This window comes from Equus asinus, unplaced genomic scaffold (genome assembly GCF_041296235.1).
Source record: "Equus asinus isolate D_3611 breed Donkey unplaced genomic scaffold, EquAss-T2T_v2 contig_228, whole genome shotgun sequence".
In the NCBI taxonomy this organism is placed as follows: domain Eukaryota; kingdom Metazoa; phylum Chordata; class Mammalia; order Perissodactyla; family Equidae; genus Equus; species Equus asinus.
Genome location: NW_027224881.1, coordinates 21,688 through 37,299, shown reverse-complemented (window position 1 = coordinate 37,299; position 15,612 = coordinate 21,688). Strand labels below are relative to the sequence as shown.

General features: G+C 41.2%; 1 long non-coding RNA gene across 1 annotated transcript; it reads left to right on the top strand.

Annotated features, from left to right (window-relative positions):
• Positions 1-453: 453 nt before the first annotated feature.
• Positions 454-15,346, top strand: LOC106830945 (uncharacterized). Its single transcript, XR_011500511.1, has 6 exons — positions 454-574; positions 1,552-1,619; positions 7,514-7,630; positions 8,608-8,675; positions 14,570-14,686; positions 15,157-15,346. It is a non-coding gene; the product is annotated as an uncharacterized lncRNA (long non-coding RNA).
• Positions 15,347-15,612: the final 266 nt, after the last annotated feature.

The following is a 15,612-nucleotide window of genomic DNA, read 5'->3' as shown; positions in this document are numbered from 1 at the left end:
TCACAGATTACTTCTGTCACTTCATCGGGGTCATTTCTAAAGAATTAAAAGCATATATGATCAGACTCCTAGTGACTTCATAGAGTTACACTCTTGTTTGCAATTAGTTACAAGTAGTCTTCAAGTGGTAAACTGGTTGAACCCTAAAAAGGTATGTGGATGTTAGTTATTCGGAAACTAGTATTTTAATCTTCCCTAGAAATAGGGCTTTCTATAGTTGTAACGAAGATCTTCGGCCGGTCAAAAAGCCTAATGAATGAAGATATTGAAATACAATTCTTCACTACTGAACCTTACTCTCACCTGTAATTGCATCGAGGTTGAATTTAGCTCAAAATTCAACTCCAGGTTGTAGGTACACATTTCCCCAGCTCCTCCTAACTTCCTGATCCTCAACACCCTCCACCACATCCTGACCCTTCATGTATCATGTATGTCTTTTCTGTTCCTCATACAGGGTTCAGATGACTGCAGGTCTGAGGCACGGGCTCCCTCCAATATGACGGTGGCTTGGCATTCGGGACACCAGCTTTAGATGGTGGCAGAGCTCTGGAGGCTGAGGAAAGGAGCCGAGGTCTGTTTAGCTCCATTCTCTTCTGCTGAGAGCTCCACTGCTCCCTCTCCACTGCTACCGTCTCCTTGCTCCAAATAGGATTCTCTCCTCTCCTGGCCCACTCTAGCAGAGTCTTACACACAGGCATTCTGAGAGTTTCCTCAAAGCTTTGGCTACTACTTTCTAAGGCTCACAAACAAACCGAGAGTAAGAAGTCTCCCTCTTATGACTCCTCCTTCCTTTTGCCACCTAGGCCCAACAGGAAAGAAAGTTACCTACAGAAGCTTATAGTCTCTTATGGAAACCTGTTGTTGCCATCGATGCCCCCCATACCTTTCACCACTCAGATCACTCATGTCAACTCACCCCATCTTGTCACTGTTGCCAGACGACATTCGGGAAGAATCCATAACCCTGCCATAGAGTAAAAAACATGTACAAAAAATAGAGTCAGACATTTTGGAAGATAATCAGGTTCTTTTTCCCAACAGAATTGCAGCACACAAAAAGTAAAGTCACGAGGAAACACGACAGAAACAAAAGCATCCGTTTCAGGGTCCAGCACTGGAACCTCTGACACAGTCTCCGGGTTCTGTGTGTGCGTGTGTGCGTGTCTGTGTGTCCCTGTGTGTATCCACTGGAAAGAGAATGAAGGGAACAAGGGAGACATAGCATTCATGATTAAACCTCCTTCCTTCTTCACCATTTTGTTTCTCCTTCATGCACTCTGGAATCAATTTGGGAAACGTGAGAGGGATCTGAGTGTGTCGGGATGGGGAGGTGCATCCAAGTAAGAGCTAACACAGAGATATAGATAGAAAGAGAATACACAAGAACAATGAACATACAGTGTCAGGGCCCAGTCCCTGGTTGTTATTTGGTAGGAAAGAAACAAGTAGGAAGGTCAAGGATGACCAAATGATGATTAAAAGATTTTCTGACCTGCGTGAAGACCATGCGTTTACAATGATTCTTTTTCTTTTTCTTTTTCTCTACAGTCCTTTCAGAGAACGTTATCTGGTTATATTAGCCAAAATCAAGACTTTTCACCTCAAAACTGGCTTGGGTAATCTTTTCTCTATTTATCTTTTTCTTCATCTACCAAATAAGACACTTGCAAAATGCACTTTGAGTCTGTCACCTTCACAGTATCATGCTAATATTCAGCACTGCACAAATATTATTGATTTTTGGACAGCCTGCACTCTTCACCAAATTCTTTCAAATTTCATTAATTCTGTATCTGGCAACAATATACATTAGTATATATATCTTAAAGTTCAAATACACTTAAAGTTCTCATCAAAGTAACACACCCTGATAATTTCCAGAGAAATCATGGGTTCCTATCAAGACGCCAAATGGTACGGCATGTTGCATCCTCCTCCCAAAACTTCAGAAGTCCTAAGGAACTATGCATTCCCAGAAATAACAAGAGTGACAACCCTGGGAAATGACAGAGGCCTGAAGGCTGTCTCTTAATGGGTGGGTAGCCTGGGATTAGGGGCAGTGGGTGGCAGCCTTGAGGGGCTCAGTGTGAGGGAAAATTTTAAGGACCGTTCTTGCCTCTCCCCTGAGTTGCTTGGAAGCGATCACTTTCCTTTCTCAGCAGAAACAAGTAGCAACCACCCAGATGTAGCTAGGATAAAATTAGAGTAGCATTAGGTTAGCTGATGAAAGCAGGGAAGGGCTGAACAATCCTTGATCCTTCACTCCTCCACCTCCTCCGTCTCCCAAGCCCCAGGTGACAACCTCAAATGCCTCCTCAAATGCCGCTTTCCCCAAGAGCTCAAAGGTGACATATCCTGACCACAGGAGTTGAGTGGTCACAGTGTTTCACGGTTTCTGAGACTGTCTGCGCCTGGGGCCATCACCTCCCCTCATATTAAACTTACTTAGAAAAACACACCTTAGGTCCTAGGTTTCAACAAAGGTGACTATATAATACAGCACCCAAGAGAGGACGCTTCTGAGAGTGAAAAGGACACACTATTAATAATTATTCTGAGATAACAGCCACAGACTGAGATGGTCCCAAGCAAAACGTTAGCCCTTCTCTAATACAAGATGCCAGACAGAGTAGCCAACAGCCACAAGGAATGAAAGCTCACAAGTCAAAACAATTACATACCTGAGGAGTACAACGACTGAAAAAGAAATACAACAAATTGAGCAACATATACCATTTGAAGTAGAACTACTGGAACATACTGGAACATAAGCATGACAAATACACTTAAAGATACAAGGGAAGATGTTAGTAACACGAAATGACAATGAGAAACCATAAGGAAAACCTCATGAGGAAACAGGTGTAAAAGTACGACTGTTAAAGACTTAAGTCATGGGATAAATAGCAGTGTGGATACATGAGAACAGCAAATTATTTAGACATGGAAAATGACATTGAGAAACTCTCCCAGAAAACAGAATAAAACAATAAAGTGAGAGAATATTTAAAAGAACAGCAGTGTGATATGGTGGGTAAAAACAGACATCTAACATCTGAAATAAATGAAATCCAAGACATCTAAGATGAAAAAAAAGAAAACAGAGAAGAGGAAATATTCAAAAACTAATGAAGATAAATTTCACAAAGTTAAAGAAGGAAGTAAAAAATTATCTGTAAAGGATCCATGGAAATGAAGAGAAAATTCTAAAAGCTTCCAAAAAGAGCAAAGAAAATAAGAACAGACTGACACGATCTCTCTCTAGAGCAAACAGAACACATCTTGTTTGAGAGCACACAAGTGACATTTATGAAAACAGACAACATATTTGGACATAAACAGAGCATTAATAACGTGCACGGGAGCAATATCATATAGATTTTCTCTGACCGTATCGCAACTGCAATAGCTTTTTAAAAGTCAACATAATATCAAAGAAGAAAAAAAGTTGAAGGACTGACATGAGCCAATGTCAAAATTCACTATAAAGCTACAGCAATCAAGACAGTGTGGTACTGGTGAAAGAACAGACAAATGGACCAAAGGAGCAGAACAGAGAGCCTAGAAATAGATGCCCGTTAACATACTCTACCGTTCTTTGACAAAGGAGCACAGACCATACGATGGAGCAAAGACAGTCTTATCAACGAATGGTGCTGGAAGAACTGGACATCCACGTGCGAGACAATGAACGTGCACATGGACCTTTACACCTTTACAAAACGGAAATCAAAATGCATTATAGACCCACATGTAAAAAGCAAAACTCTAGAATTCCTAGAAGACAATAACACGGAAGAAAACCGAGATGACCTCTTTATAAACATGACTTTCTAGATGTGACAGCAAAATCAAGATCCTGAAAGGAATAACTGATAAGCTGGACTTCATTAACATTTTAAACTGCTGCTCCACAAGACACAATGTCAAGAGGATAAAAACACAAGCCACAGACTGGGAGAAAATATTTGCAAAAGGCACAGTTGATAAAGGAATAACAAATATACAAATACGCAAAGAAATCTTAAAACTAGACACCAAGAACACACACAACCAGATTAAAAAATGGGGCAAACAACTTAACAGACATCTGGCCAAAGAAGACATAAAAATGGCAACTAAGAGTACGAGACGATGCTCCACATCATATGGCTCCAGGGAAATGCAAATTGAACAACAATGAGATACCACCACACACCTGTTAGAATAGTCAAAATATGGAACACTAACAACAGCAATTGCTGACAAGCATGTGGAGCAATGGAGACACTCATTCAGTATTGGTGGCAAGGCAAAACGGAACAGCCACTCTGGAAGGCAGTTTAGGGTTTTCTTACAAAACTAAGCATAACCCTTAACGTACGATCCAGCTTAACATACGCTCCTTGGTATTTACCCCAAGGAGTTCAAAACTTACACGCAGATGAAAACCTGCACACAAATGTTGATAGCAGCTTTATTCGTTATCGCCAAAAAGCGGAAGCAACCAAGATGTCCTGCACCAGATGAACGGATAAACAAACCGTGGTACATCTAGTCAACGGCATATTATTCAGCGCTAAAAAGCAACGAGCTATCGAGCTGTGAAAAGAAACCTTACACGCATGTTACTTTGTGAAAGAAGCCAATCTGAAAAGGTTGCATACTGTATGAGGCCAACTATATGACATTCTGGACGTGGCAAAACTGGGGCGCCAGGAAAAGATCGGTGGTTGCCGGGAGTTGGCGGGGAGAAGGATGAATAGGCGGAGCACAAAGGATTTTTAGGGCAGTGAAAATACTCCATCGTTATGAAACTCTAATGACAGATTCATGTCATTCTACTTTTATCCAAACCCATAGAATGTATGACACCAAGAGTGCGTCGCAATGTAAACCATAAATCAGATAATATTCTATTATGGCTTTCATTTTCCAATTCTGGTCATCGTATTATGGTTACGGAAGTGAAAATTTTCTGATTTTGATCACTGTGCTGTGGTTAGGTGTCCCTGAAGGTAGAAAAATAAAACTGAAATATTCAGGAGTAAAGGGTATGTGGTCTGCATTTTCTCTCTAATGATTCAGGAATAGAGCCTAAGTGTGTAGGAAGGTGTGTGTCACGTGTGTGTCTATCAAACATCTTCTGCCTCAACTCACATAAAAATCAGGTCTAGATACAGATGTATTGAGAGAGAGAGCTCTTTCTATGTGTATATCTATATCTAAACGTATTTTCTTTCTCTCTCTCTCTTTCTATATATATCTATAGATAGATAGATAGATAGATAGATAGATTTATGTCTATATACCTACATATCCATATGATGGGAATAACAAAGGAAATGTGACAAAATGTTAACAATTGGAAATGTAAGTAAAGGGTATACTGGAGCTTTTGGAACCATTTGCGAGAAATTCCTGTATGTGTTGGAATATTGTTCAGTCTTAAAAAGAAATGAAATTCTGACACATGCTGCAACATGGATTGACTTTGAGGGCATTGTGCTAAATGAAATAACTAGTCACAAGAAGACAAATTTTGCATGATTCCACTGACATGACATACCTAGAGTAGTCAAACTCACAGAGACAGAAGGTAGAATGGTGGTTGCCAAGAGCTTGGGAAAGGGGCAACGGGGAGAGTAGTTTAATGTGTACAGAGTTTCAGTTTTGCAAGACGAGAAGAGTTCTGCAGGTTGGCTGCACAACAATATGAAGGTACCTAACGCTACAGAATGGCACACTTAAAAATGCTGAAGATGATCAATTTTAGGTTACATGCATTTACCACAATTTAGAAATCTGCATAAGTTTCGAATTCTTACAATGGAAAAAGTGTTTCAAAAATAGCTCTCCTGGTGCTTGTTCTGGTGAAAATGAGATTGGGGAAAAAAGGAGATAGTACAAAAAAGCTGACGTTGAAAAACCAAACATTTTCTGTCTCAACTCATCCTACATCCAACCTATTCTACCAAGGAAACTTGAAAGTGCATTTAGAACAATGCCCCTTATTGAGTCTATTTCTTGATTTGCTCTGTCAACCTCCTGACTAAAGACTCAAAGGGCTATCTTCACTGTGTCTCTCCACACTCTGTCTGGAGTCGGCTCCCTGTTTTGTGGTCAGCTCTCACTCTTCTCAGCATTCACGTGGGAGAGGGAATATCGAGCTGCACAGACTCTCCAGCCCTTACAAGCCCATATAGCGGCAGAGACAACATACCCTCTCCACATCCCAGACATCACCCCAAAAGATGTCCACATACCTGGGAATGCACAGTCTAGGAGTGCGTCTCTAGCAAAGCCTACGTCTCTAGAAAGCTACAGTTGGTACGTCTACGGTTCACGATTGGAGTTTGTATTGTTTGTAGAGCCTCAAGCATGACCCCTCATTGCCTTGCCAGTGCTACTAGGATTGAGCCAAAACCATTCAGCAGAGCCTACAATGCCCTTCAAAATCTGGCCCTGCCAGCCCCCATCCTTGTGGCGCACCTCTCTCTCCCTCAATCCTGTTCTCCAGTCCTGACCTCCTTTTATTTCCTCCCAAGAGCCATATGCCTTCCAACACTGCTCAATGACGTCAGAAAAAGAAGTGAGAGGTATAAGGACTGGACAGGAAAAATGAAAATTATCGCTGTTTTCAGATGACATGACTAAGTACACGGAAAATTTTTGTTCCATCTAATAAGCACTCAAATGGTATTTATTACGTGCCAGACATCGTCCTAAGTGTTTAACACTTATTTGGTCCTCATAACAAATCATCACGGAGCCTGGAGAGTTGTTCTATGTTAACGTAAACACCAAGAAATGCAACAACATGTCATTTGAGATTTCCTACATGGGACAGTGATGTGACCAACTTATTTGAACAAGAATTCTGTGAATCTAAGAATATGATAAACATGACTTAGCTCAGTGGATCCGAAATTTTAGAAAAGATCTTAGAATCATGGTCCAGAATATTCCGCATTCCCATGGATAATGCCGCGTCTGCATTTCACTCACTCTCTCTCTCTCTCTCTCTCTCTCTCTCTCTCTGAGTATATACGTCACCTTTTGTTGGTGGTTCCATCACAGATTACTTCTGTCAGTTCATCGGGGTCATTTCTAAAGAATTAAAAGCATATATGATCAGACTCCTAGTGACTTCATAGAGTTACACTCTTGTTTGCAATTAGTTACAAGTAGTCTTCAAGTGGTAAACTGGTTGAACCCTAAAAAATTATGTGGATGTTAGCTATTCGGAAACTAGTATTTTAATCTTCCCTAGAAATAGGGCTTTCTATAGTTGTAACGAAGATCTTCGGCCGGTCAAAAAGCCTAATGAATGAAGATATTGAAATACAATTCTTCACTACTGAACCTTACTCTCACGTGTAATTGCATCGAGGTTGAATTTAGCTCAAAATTCAACTCCAGGTTGTAGGTACACATTTCCCCAGCTCCTCCTAACTTCCTGATCCTCAACACCCTCCACCACATCCTGACCCTTCATGTATCATGTATGTCTTTTCTGTTCCTCATACAGGGTTCAGATGACTGCAGGTCTGAGGCACGGGCTCCCTCCAATATGACGGTGGCTTGGCATTCGGGACACCAGCTTTAGATGGTGGCAGAGCTCTGGAGGCTGAGGAAAGGAGCCGAGGTCTGTTTAGCTCCATTCTCTTCTGCTGAGAGCTCCACTGCTCCCTCTCCACTGCTACCGTCTCCTTGCTCCAAATAGGATTCTCTCCTCTCCTGGCCCACTCTAGCAGAGTCTTACACACAGGCATTCTGAGAGTTTCCTCAAAGCTTTGGCTACTACTTTCTAAGGCTCACAAACAAACCGAGAGTAAGAAGTCTCCCTCTTATGACTCCTCCTTCCTTTTGCCACCTAGGCCCAACAGGAAAGAAAGTTACCTACAGAAGCTTATAGTCTCTTATGGAAACCTGTTGTTGCCATCGATGCCCCCCATACCTTTCACCACTCAGATCACTCATGTCAACTCACCCCATCTTGTCACTGTTGCCAGACGACATTCGGGAAGAATCCATAACCCTGCCATAGAGTAAAAAACATGTACAAAAAATAGAGTCAGACATTTTGGAAGATAATCAGGTTCTTTTTCCCAACAGAATTGCAGCACACAAAAAGTAAAGTCATGAGGAAACACGACAGAAACAAAAGCATCCGTTTCAGGGTCCAGCACTGGAACCTCTGACACAGTCTCCGGGTTCTGTGTGTGCGTGTGTGCGTGTCTGTGTGTCCCTGTGTGTATCCACTGGAAAGAGAATGAAGGGAACAAGGGAGACATAGCATTCATGATTAAACCTCCTTCCTTCTTCACCATTTTGTTTCTCCTTCATGCACTCTGGAATCACTTTGGGAAACGTGAGAGGGATCTGAGTGTGTCGGGATGGGGAGGTGCATCCAAGTAAGAGCTAACACAGAGATATAGATAGAAAGAGAATACACAAGAACAATGAACATACAGTGTCAGGGCCCAGTCCCTGGTTGTTATTTGGTAGGAAAGAAACAAGTAGGAAGGTCAAGGATGACCAAATGATGATTAAAAGATTTTCTGACCTGCGTGAAGACCATGCGTTTACAATGATTCTTTTTCTTTTTCTTTTTCTCTACAGTCCTTTCAGAGAACGTTATCTGGTTATATTAGCCAAAATCAAGACTTTTCACCTCAAAACTGGCTTGGGTAATCTTTTCTCTATTTATCTTTTTCTTCATCTACCAAATAAGACACTTGCAAAATGCACTTTGAGTCTGTCACCTTCACAGTATCATGCTAATATTCAGCATTGCACAAATATTATTGATTTTTGGACAGCCTGCACTCTTCACCAAATTCTTTCAAATTTCATTAATTCTGTATCTGGCAACAATATACATTAGTATATATATCTTAAAGTTCAAATACACTTAAAGGTTCTTATCAAAGTAACACACCCTGATAATTTCCAGAGAAATCATGGGTTCCTATCAAGACGCCAAATGGTACGGCATGTTGCATCCTCCTCCCAAAACTTCAGAAGTCCTAAGGAACTATGCATTCCCAGAAATAACAAGAGTGACAACCCTGGGAAATGACAGAGGCCTGAAGGCTGTCTCTTAATGGGTGGGTAGCCTGGGATTAGGGGCAGTGGGTGGCAGCCTTGAGGGGCTCAGTGTGAGGGAAAATTTTAAGGACCGTTCTTGCCTCTCCCCTGAGTTGCTTGGAAGCGATCACTTTCCTTTCTCAGCAGAAACAAGTAGCAACCACCCAGATGTAGCTAGGATAAAATTAGAGTAGCATTAGGTTAGCTGATGAAAGCAGGGAAGGGCTGAACAATCCTTGATCCTTCACTCCTCCACCTCCTCCGTCTCCCAAGCCCCAGGTGACAACCTCAAATGCCTCCTCAAATGCCGCTTTCCCCAAGAGCTCAAAGGTGACATATCCTGACCACAGGAGTTGAGTGGTCACAGTGTTTCACGGTTTCTGAGACTGTCTGCGCCTGGGGCCATCACCTCCCCTCATATTAAACTTACTTAGAAAAACACACCTTAGGTCCTAGGTTTCAACAAAGGTGACTATATAATACATCACCCAAGAGAGGACGCTTCTGAGAGTGAAAAGGACACACTATTAATAATTATTCTGAGATAACAGCCACAGACTGAGATGGTCCCAAGCAAAACGTTAGCCCTTCTCTAATACAAGATGCCAGACAGAGTAGCCAACAGCCACAAGGAATGAAAGCTCACAAGTCAAAACAATTACATACCTGAGGAGTACAACGACTGAAAAAGAAATACAACAAATTGAGCAACATATACCATTTGAAGTAGAACTACTGGAACATACTGGAACATAAGCATGACAAATACACTTAAAGATACAAGGGAAGATGTTAGTAACACGAAATGACAATGAGAAACCATAAGGAAAACCTCATGAGGAAACAGGTGTAAAAGTACGACTGTTAAAGACTTAAGTCATGGGATAAATAGCAGTGTGGATACATGAGAACAGCAAATTATTTAGACATGGAAAATGACATTGAGAAACTCTCCCAGAAAACAGAATAAAACAATAAAGTGAGAGAATATTTAAAAGAACAGCAGTGTGATATGGTGGGTAAAAAAAGACATCTAACATCTGAAATAAATGAAATCCAAGACATCTAAGATGAAAAAAAAGAAAACAGAGAAGAGGAAATATTCAAAAACTAATGAAGATAAATTTCACAAAGTTAAAGAAGGAAGTAAAAAATTATCTGTAAAGGATCCATGGAAATGAAGAGAAAATTCTAAAAGCTTCCAAAAAGAGCAAAGAAAATAAGAACAGACTGACACGATCTCTCTCTAGAGCAAACAGAACACATCTTGTTTGAGAGCACACAAGTGACATTTATGAAAACAGACAACATATTTGGACATAAACAAAGCATTAATAACGTGCACGGGAGCAATATCATATAGATTTTCTCTGACCGTATCGCAACTGCAATAGCTTTTTAAAAGTCAACATAATATCAAAGAAGAAAAAAGTTGAAGGACTGACATGAGCCAATGTCAAAATTCACTATAAAGCTACAGCAATCAAGACAGTGTGGTACTGGTGAAAGAACAGACAAATGGACCAAAGGAGCAGAACAGAGAGCCTAGAAATAGATGCCCGTTAACATACTCTACCGTTCTTTGACAAAGGAGCACAGACCATACGATGGAGCAAAGACAGTCTTATCAACGAATGGTGCTGGAAGAACTGGACATCCACGTGCGAGACAATGAACGTGCACATGGACCTTTACACCCTTACAAAACGGAAATCAAAATGCATTATAGACCCACATGTAAAAAGCAAAACTCTAGAATTCCTAGAAGACAATAACACGGAAGAAAACCGAGATGACCTCTTTATAAACATGACTTTCTAGATGTGACAGCAAAATCAAGATCCTGAAAGGAATAACTGATAAGCTGGACTTCATTAACATTTTAAACTGCTGCTCCACAAGACACAATGTCAAGAGGATAAAAACACAAGCCACAGACTGGGAGAAAATATTTGCAAAAGGCACAGTTGATAAAGGAATAACAAATATACAAATACGCAAAGAAATCTTAAAACTAGACAACAAGAACACACACAACCAGATTAAAAAATGGGGCAAACAACTTAACAGACATCTGGCCAAAGAAGACATAAAAATGGCAACTAAGAGTACGAGACGATGCTCCACATCATATGGCTCCAGGGAAATGCAAATTGAACAACAATGAGATACCACTACACACCTGTTAGAATAGTCAAAATATGGAACACTAACAACAGCAATTGCTGACAAGCATGTGGAGCAATGGAGACACTCATTCAGTATTGGTGGCAAGGCAAAACGGAACAGCCACTCTGGAAGGCAGTTTAGGGTTTTCTTACAAAACTAAGCATAACCCTTAACGTACGATCCAGCTTAACATACGCTCCTTGGTATTTACCCCAAGGAGTTCAAAACTTACACGCAGATGAAAACCTGCACACAAATGTTGATAGCAGCTTTATTCATTATCGCCAAAAAGCGGAAGCAACCAAGATGTCCTGCACCAGATGAACGGATAAACAAACCGTGGTACATCTAGTCAACGGCATATTATTCAGCGCTAAAAAGCAACGAGCTATCGAGCTGTGAAAAGAAACCTTACACGCATGTTACTTTGTGAAAGAAGCCAATCTGAAAAGGTTGCATACTGTATGAGGCCAACTATATGACATTCTGGACGTGGCAAAACTGGGGCGACAGGAAAAGATCGGTGGTTGCCAGGAGTTGGCGGGGAGAAGGATGAATAGGCGGAGCACAAAGGATTTTTAGGGCAGTGAAAATACTCCATCGTTATGAAACTCTAATGACAGATTCATGTCATTCTACTTTTATCCAAACCCATAGAATGTATGACACCAAGAGTGCGTCGCAATGTAAACCATAAATCAGATAATATTCTATTATGGCTTTCATTTTCCAATTCTGGTCATCGTATTATGGTTACGGAAGTGAAAATTTTCTGATTTTGATCACTGTGCTGTGGTTAGGTGTCCCTGAAGGTAGAAAAATAAAACTGAAATATTCAGGAGTAAAGGGTATGTGGTCTGCATTTTCTCTCTAATGATTCAGGAATAGAGCCTAAGTGTGTAGGAAGGTGTGTGTCACGTGTGTGTCTATCAAACATCTTCTGCCTCAACTCACATAAAAATCAGGTCTAGATACAGATGTATTGAGAGAGAGAGCTCTTTCTATGTGTATATCTATATCTAAACGTATTTTCTTTCTCTCTCTCTCTTTCTATATATATCTATAGATAGATAGATAGATAGATAGATAGATTTATGTCTATATACCTACATATCCATATGATGGGAATAACAAAGGAAATGTGACAAAATGTTAACAATTGGAAATGTAAGTAAAGGGTATACTGGAGCTTTTGGAACCATTTGCGAGAAATTCCTGTATGTGTTGGAATATTGTTCAGTCTTAAAAAGAAATGAAATTCTGACACATGCTGCAACATGGATTGACTTTGAGGGCATTGTGCTAAATGAAATAACTAGTCACAAGAAGACAAATTTTGCATGATTCCACTGACATGACATACCTAGAGTAGTCAAACTCACAGAGACAGAAGGTAGAATGGTGGTTGCCAAGAGCTTGGGAAAGGGGCAACGGGGAGAGTAGTTTAATGTGTACAGAGTTTCAGTTTTGCAAGACGAGAAGAGTTCTGCAGGTTGGCTGCACAACAATATGAAGGTACCTAACGCTACAGAATGGCACACTTAAAAATGCTGAAGATGATCAATTTTAGGTTACATGCATTTACCACAATTTAGAAATCTGCATAAGTTTCGAATTCTTACAATGGAAAAAGTGTTTCAAAAATAGCTCTCCTGGTGCTTGTTCTGGTGAAAATGAGATTGGGGAAAAAAGGAGATAGTACAAAAAAGCTGACGTTGAAAAACCAAACATTTTCTGTCTCAACTCATCCTACATCCAACCTATTCTACCAAGGAAACTTGAAAGTGCATTTAGAACAATGCCCCTTATTGAGTCTATTTCTTGATTTGCTCTGTCAACCTCCTGACTAAAGACTCAAAGGGCTATCTTCACTGTGTCTCTCCACACTCTGTCTGGAGTCGGCTCCCTGTTTTGTGGTCAGCTCTCACTCTTCTCAGCATTCACGTGGGAGAGGGAATATCGAGCTGCACAGACTCTCCAGCCCTTACAAGCCCATATAGCGGCAGAGACAACATACCCTCTCCACATCCCAGACATCACCCCAAAAGATGTCCACATACCTGGGAATGCACAGTCTAGGAGTGCGTCTCTAGCAAAGCCTACGTCTCTAGAAAGCTACAGTTGGTACGTCTACGGTTCACGATTGGAGTTTGTATTGTTTGTAGAGCCTCAAGCATGACCCCTCATTGCCTTGCCAGTGCTACTAGGATTGAGCCAAAACCATTCAGCAGAGCCTACAATGCCCTTCAAAATCTGGCCCTGCCAGCCCCCATCCTTGTGGCGCACCTCTCTCTCCCTCAATCCTGTTCTCCAGTCCTGACCTCCTTTTATTTCCTCCCAAGAGCCATATGCCTTCCAACACTGCTCAATGACGTCAGAAAAAGAAGTGAGAGGTATAAGGACTGGACAGGAAAAATGAAAATTATCGCTGTTTTCAGATGACATGACTAAGTACACGGAAAATTTTTGTTCCATCTAATAAGCACTCAAATGGTATTTATTACGTGCCAGACATCGTCCTAAGTGTTTAACACTTATTTGGTCCTCATAACAAATCATCACGGAGCCTGGAGAGTTGTTCTATGTTAACGTAAACACCAAGAAATGCAACAACATGTCATTTGAGATTTCCTACATGGGACAGTGATGTGACCAACTTATTTGAACAAGAATTCTGTGAATCTAAGAATATGATAAACATGACTTAGCTCAGTGGATCCGAAATTTTAGAAAAGATCTTAGAATCATGGTCCAGAATATTCCGCATTCCCATGGATAATGCCGCGTCTGCATTTCACTCACTCTCTCTCTCTCTCTCTCTCTCTCTCTCTCTCTGAGTATATACGTCACCTTTTGTTGGTGGTTCCATCACAGATTACTTCTGTCAGTTCATCGGGGTCATTTCTAAAGAATTAAAAGCATATATGATCAGACTCCTAGTGACTTCATAGAGTTACACTCTTGTTTGCAATTAGTTACAAGTAGTCTTCAAGTGGTAAACTGGTTGAACCCTAAAAAATTATGTGGATGTTAGCTATTCGGAAACTAGTATTTTAATCTTCCCTAGAAATAGGGCTTTCTATAGTTGTAACGAAGATCTTCGGCCGGTCAAAAAGCCTAATGAATGAAGATATTGAAATACAATTCTTCACTACTGAACCTTACTCTCACGTGTAATTGCATCGAGGTTGAATTTAGCTCAAAATTCAACTCCAGGTTGTAGGTACACATTTCCCCAGCTCCTCCTAACTTCCTGATCCTCAACACCCTCCACCACATCCTGACCCTTCATGTATCATGTATGTCTTTTCTGTTCCTCATACAGGGTTCAGATGACTGCAGGTCTGAGGCATGGGCTCCCTCCAATATGACGGTGGCTTGGCATTCGGGACACCAGCTTTAGATGGTGGCAGAGCTCTGGAGGCTGAGGAAAGGAGCCGAGGTCTGTTTAGCTCCATTCTCTTCTGCTGAGAGCTCCACTGCTCCCTCTCCACTGCTACCGTCTCCTTGCTCCAAATAGGATTCTCTCCTCTCCTGGCCCACTCTAGCAGAGTCTTACACACAGGCATTCTGAGAGTTTCCTCAAAGCTTTGGCTACTACTTTCTAAGGCTCACAAACAAACCGAGAGTAAGAAGTCTCCCTCTTATGACTCCTCCTTCCTTTTGCCACCTAGGCCCAACAGGAAAGAAAGTTACCTACAGAAGCTTATAGTCTCTTATGGAAACCTGTTGTTGCCATCGATGCCCCCCATACCTTTCACCACTCAGATCACTCATGTCAACTCACCCCATCTTGTCACTGTTGCCAGACGACATTCGGGAAGAATCCATAACCCTGCCATAGAGTAAAAAACATGTACAAAAAATAGAGTCAGACATTTTGGAAGATAATCAGGTTCTTTTTCCCAACAGAATTGCAGCACACAAAAAGTAAAGTCACGAGGAAACACGACAGAAACAAAAGCATCCGTTTCAGGGTCCAGCACTGGAACCTCTGACACAGTCTCCGGGTTCTGTATGTGCGTGTGTGCGTGTCTGTGTGTCCCTGTGTGTATCCACTGGAAAGAGAATGAAGGGAACAAGGGAGACATAGCATTCATGATTAAACCTCCTTCCTTCTTCACCATTTTGTTTCTCCTTCATGCACTCTGGAATCAATTTGGGAAACGTGAGAGGGATCTGAGTGTGTCGGGATGGGGAGGTGCATCCAAGTAAGAGCTAACACAGAGATATAGATAGAAAGAGAATACACAAGAACAATGAACATACAGTGTCAGGGCCCAGTCCCTGGTTGTTATTTGGTAGGAAAGAAACAAGTAGGAAGGTCAAGGATGACCAAATGATGATTAAAAGATTTTCTGACCTGCG